Here is a 5,915-nt window from a genome sequence, read left to right on the forward strand (position 1 = left end):
CTTCCCTCCCTCCCTTCCTTCCTTCCTTCCTTTGTTTTGTAAAAATTTCAGCTTGGCTGTCCTGAAACTTGCTCTGTAGACAACAATGGCCTCAAACTCAAGAGATCTGCCTGCCTCTGCCTCCCAAGTGCTGGGATCGAAGGCATGGGTCACCATGCCCAGCTAAAGGTTGAGCTTTTACCTTCAGTTCTAGGACTCATTCTTTAAGATTATTTTTACCTAATTAATTTATAACTATTTTATGTGTATAGGTGTTTTGTCTGCACACCACATGTATGCCCAGTACCAATGGAAACCAGGTGAGAGTTTCAGATCCCCTGGAACTGGAGTTACAGGTGGTTGTGAGCTGCCATGTGAGTGCTGGGAACTGAATCCAGGTCCCCTTGAAGAGCAGCCAGTACTCTTAATCATTGAGTCATAGCTCTGTCCCCTAGACCTCATTTTGATCATAATGTTGTCAGGTATGACACTGGATAGATTTATCTTCATTTTTCTGTGTACAAAGATAGCTATACCAGAACCGTGTTAAAAAAGAACACTCTTATTCTGAGAAGTGGTGCTGCATGCCTATAATCCCAGCACTTGGGAGGCAGAGGCAGGCAGATTTCTGAGTTCGAGGCCAGCCTGGTCTACAGAGTGAGGTCCAGGACAGCCAGGGCTACACAGAGAAACCCTGTCTCGAAAAAACAAAACAAAACAAAACAAACAACAACAAAAAGAACACTGTTTCCCCCAGTTGAACTGTCTTGTCTTCTCATTTAAAACCAAAGATCTATTTCTAGAATTTCAATTCTATTTATTCCACTGATCTCCATTGTTATTGTGTTGCTTAGTTTTTTTGTTTTGTTTGTTGTTGGTGGTTTTGCTTTTTGTCAACCTGACACAAGGTAGAGACAGCTGGGAAGAGGGGACCTATTGGCCTGTAGGCAAGTCAATGGACCATTTTCTTTATTAATTATAGATATGGGAGGGCTCAGATAGTGGTTGGTGCCACCTCTGAGTGAGTGGTCCTGGGTTGTATAAAAGAGCAAATTAAGGAAGCTATGAGGAGCAAGTCAGTAAGCAGCATCCCTCCATGGCTTCTGCTTCAGTTCCTGCCTCCAGGCTCCTACCATTTTGATTTCTGTCCTAACCCCATTTGGTGATTAACAGTTATATGAAAGTATAAGCCAAATAAACACCTTCCTCTCTAGTTGCTTCGGTCATGGGGTTTCATCACAGCAATAGTAACCCTAACCAAAATACACCCCAAAATTGCTTTTGGTCCTGGTATTTATAACAGTAGTAGAAAGCAGACTAAAATAGCTGTCCTTATGCTGTTTCTCTCTTTCCCCCACCTCCTCTTTTGGAGACAATGTCTCATATAGCCAAGGCCAGCTTTGAACTCCCAACTCTCCTGCCTTCACCCTTTAAATACTAGGAGTATAGCCATATTTTACCATACCAGACTTTAGAACTATACGCTCCTGACTACTCTAGCTTTGTAGTGTGAATTAAGAAGTATAAATCCTCCATCCTTGTTCTTTCTCAAAATCGTTTTGGCTATACTTAGTCCTTTGCCTTCTTGCAAGACAATTCAATGGGTAAAGGAGCTTGCTGTCCAGCTTGATTACTTAAGTTCAATCCCTAGCACCCACATGGTGGAAGGAGAGAATCTAGTTTGTCATCTGACCTCCACACACATGTTGTAGCATGTAGCATGGAGAGAGAGAGAGAGAGAGAGAGAGAGAGAGAGAGAATAAATAAACAAATAAAATGTATTTTTTTATTAAAAAGAAAATAACCTTGAATTTAGAATCAGAAAAAGGGGCCAGACAATTTCTGAAGTGTTATGACCTGAATGATAATTTTGTCTTTGACTTGTGAAGGTCAGGCCCTCCCAAATATGATTAGATACTTGGTTTCTTCCAAGTCTGCAAGTCTCACACTTCTTTAGTGACTTTATCCCTTGCTGTTTTGTTCTTTCTGCTGCTATTCTAAATCAGACCATCATCATTTAGATTCCATTTTGGATTATTTACTACTAGTCTATAGAAATACTTTTGTCTCTTGCATATTGATTTTATATCTGCCACATTGTTAAACACGTTTACTCATGCAACTGTTCATTGTCTTGTCTTGTTCCTTGCCAAAAATACCTGACAAAGCAACTTAGAAAAAGAACAGATTTATTTAGGCTCACAGTTCAAGGGTATAGTTCATAATGACAGGGAAGGCATGGTCACAGCAATGAGAGGCAGCTTGTCACATAACACCCATGTTCAGGAAGCAGACATACACAGTGGTGTTCTGCTCACTTTCCGATTTTTATTCAGTTTAGAACCCTAGTCCGCTAAGATGGTGCCGCTCAGAGGAGATTTTAAACATTTACCAGCACCCTGTCCTGAATGGCACCTTCTCCATCTTGCTAGATCATCCTTCTCAGAGCCCTGGGGAGAAATGCCAAGACTATCTTGTTCACTTCATCTCATTATGTCTCTGACCTTTGTGGGTGAGGAGCCTTTGAACTTCTCTGAGACGACATAGGCTCAGGACTTATGAATCCTCAGTCCTTCATCAGGTCTGGAGGATAGATCCCCTTCTATTGCTGTTGAATGAAGTATTTTATCAGGAGAGTTGTGGCACTTGGAGAGTAAAGGACTGCATTTCCGGTGACTATGGAGATGCTCGAAAGAGGTTTGTCTGGCACTGCTTGGCTGTTTTTGGATTCTGAGCTCTTTCAATACACATCTGTCCTGCTCCCTGACCTGCATATGAATTTCTAGCAAGTAGAAGTGATGGTGGCGGCCAACCTCCTTGCTTGAGAAAGCCCTCATAAACAGCCCAGTTTGGGTAGTCTTCACACATTTTAGGAAACTGAGAAACAAGAGTGGTTCTGCAATAAACTCCCCCTACCTCCTGCCAAATGCACACAGCAGGATTCCTCTGTGGAGTGAGTCACAAGACTCTGGGACTGGGCCAAAAAGGGCTTGACCTTGACTTTCCCACAGGCCAGGCCCTGCTCCAAGTGACAAGGACACATTGCCCTTATGTACTTAGAGACTCTCTGCAGTACCTCTGTCACACTTGAGGAAACTGAGAAGCCAGTACAAAGTTATACAGACAGGAGAATTGTGAGACAAGCCCTGGCTATGAAAGCCCATTCTTCCCACCTTCCCACACCTGCTGGACAAGGGAAAGCAAAGAGAAACCTCCTATCCTGGGCTTGGGCTTCCTCCCTCGTTCCCTAACATAGCCCATCTGCCTTCACCACTGGTTTCTTGGAACCCAGAAAAGAGATATTGTCAGGCTGAGCTAACCACAGGGGACATTTTCTGATGTACTCTCTGGGTACCTACCTGACACATGTCCTACCAAGTGGGTCCCTTGGTTCCCCCATGTCATCATAAGGCCAGGATGGCAGGATGTTAGGCAAGTCACTTAAGATGTGGTGCTCACAGGTGCAGGCCCTGCAAGGCAGCCCCTCGTACTCTTGCAAGCAACCAGTCATCTCAGCAAGTCTCCTGAAACCTATGAGCTTGTTCCCTACCCCAACCCCTTCAATGGGAACAGAAAGCAGCCTAAGCCTTCTCCCTAACTCAGACTTGCCTGGCCTTCCTCTGCCCATATCTGTTCCTGGTCCAAGAGCTTCCTTCTTGTACCTTGCCCTGGAATGGTTCTCCCAAGCCCACAAGGCTTTTCAGGTGTGAGAGTCTGGATCCTTATTAGCTCCTTTGAGACATATAGTGCAGGTCTAATAATATTGTGTGGCATTTCCCTGGGAAGATGCAACATGAACATCCATTCACTCCAGATAGGGAATTGACAATAGACCAAAGAAAGATCCCACCAAAGTCCAACTTAGTAAACCAATCAGTTGATTTGGGGTACTTGCAGGGGTATGGATGAGGGGTTACTTACAGCATCAGAGACAACTCAAAGGGAACTGTATCACCAAAAACCTCAGCATAGGTGATGGCTCACAAAAGCTGGAACCTTGGAAAATGGCACTTGAATAGGTCAAAACATGGACTGTCTTCCTAATTATGTCTTTAGGGAGGAAGGGCCCTGTTAGTTTCAGGAACGTCTGAAACTTGTTAGTTGTTCATTTCCTGAGTCTTAATACCTTCCCTCCAGAAAGGGATGTTTTAATTTGGAGGAAAACTGCTTTACAAAAAAATTCCCCACCATGATTGGTCAAAGATCCTGGAAACTCTCTCCTTGGCATGTATGTGACCAGAACCTAAGAGCCCCAAAGAGACTAGCCTTGGTTCCTAGGCTGTCCAAAGCACTTGGAGCAGTTCCAGGAACACAATGGCATCCACTAAAACCCAGATATATCACACAGTACATAGACAAAACAGCTGGCCCCGCATGACCTTCAGTGTGTAACCCCACTTTAGGTATGAGGTATCCCCATCACTGGAGACAGTGGAGATCTGATGAGAAACAGGTGCCAATCTCTGCACATGGAAGAACTATTCCTGCCCCCCCCCCCCACCGCCGTGCGCTTTAAATAAAAAGAATCCTCAGGGATACCCTCCTGGGGACTCAAATGACTTTTATTGTGATATCACTCCAGCACTGGTGGCATGAGTTACTTTTATTGTGACACCACTTCAGCCTCCAGGAACTATAAATGTGGACACAATCCTTTACTGAAGCAGCTATACCAGCCTGAAGCCAAAATAAATGCACAAATTAACTCTCAAGAAACCTACTAGCCTAGTAGAGAGTAGCTCCACCCAGGCAGCTACTGGCCAATCATCAGGTTTACATGTAAATTATACACAGTTCAAATTTTCATCCTTTAGTGGGCATGGTGTCTTAAGCCTATAGTCTCAGCACTTGGGAAGCAGAGATAGGCAGAGCTCTGTGGGCTCCAGGAGCCAGGGCTACACAGTGAGATGTCTGTCTGTCTGTCTGTCCATATATATAATAGATATTCCTTTCCTTTGTTTTTACATATAAATGTATATCTATCCCTTTTAAAACATATTTCCAGTGCCCTGTAGCCAGAGGGGTGCCAGGTGTGATTTCCATAGGGAACATGTCCTTAACTGCTTAAAGATTTAAGAACATGGAGTGAGCTAGAAAAGGCTGAGTCTTTGGAACTGGCCCTTCTGTGGTTCCCAGTGAGTGGCTGCTGCTGAAACAGCCCCATTGCCCTCCAATTTGGGGGAAGGAATGCCAAGATTTCACAGGAATATCATCTATGGTGACAGCAGCCATTCCTCGACTGGGAAAGGCTGCTCACCTCTACCCTCTGAATCTTTCCTCACTTCCTTATAATCCCAACTTTCGCGGATCCAGCCAGAGGATGGAGGATGGACTCTTGGAAGGCACAGCCAGGATGGCATGAATATTTGAAGGTGCCTCAAGACTGGCTAAAGACATTGGGTATATTATTGACCTTCCCAAATGCAGCCTCCAAAACTGCAGCCTGGGGCTCTATCTGTGAGATAGGGGATTAGCAAGACTACAAAGAATTCCATTCTAGACCTTCAGGCCCACGGAGTTGCTGCCTGGGAGATCAATATACACAAAACATGCTAACTTTTAAGACCCTTTACTGTCGAGGCACCTCCACTAGAAAACCCTCCGGGAAAGTCCAAGGCGTCTGAGTACGGGAGGAAGTAAGTAGGGCTTCTTTGGGGGTGTATCTTGTGGCCAGTTCCTCGTCGAGACCCAGAAGCCTGCCCCGAGGGTTGGGAACCCTTAGGAAACTTGGAGATTCATCCTGCGCACGCACAGTGCACCGAGGCCCCGAGAACCAGCTGTACCAAGTTCTTGAACACTTACTCTGGGACTGAAGTGGCAGAACCCACCCAAGCACCCCTGGTCCGGGCACCCCGCGGGCGGGAGGCGGGGCCGGGGCGGAGTGTCCTGGGGGCGGGGCCTCGGAGGGGCGGGACCTAGCGGTCTATAAAGAGTGA

This window comes from Mastomys coucha, unplaced genomic scaffold (assembly GCF_008632895.1).
Source record: "Mastomys coucha isolate ucsf_1 unplaced genomic scaffold, UCSF_Mcou_1 pScaffold21, whole genome shotgun sequence".
Classification (NCBI taxonomy): Eukaryota; Metazoa; Chordata; class Mammalia; order Rodentia; family Muridae; genus Mastomys; species Mastomys coucha.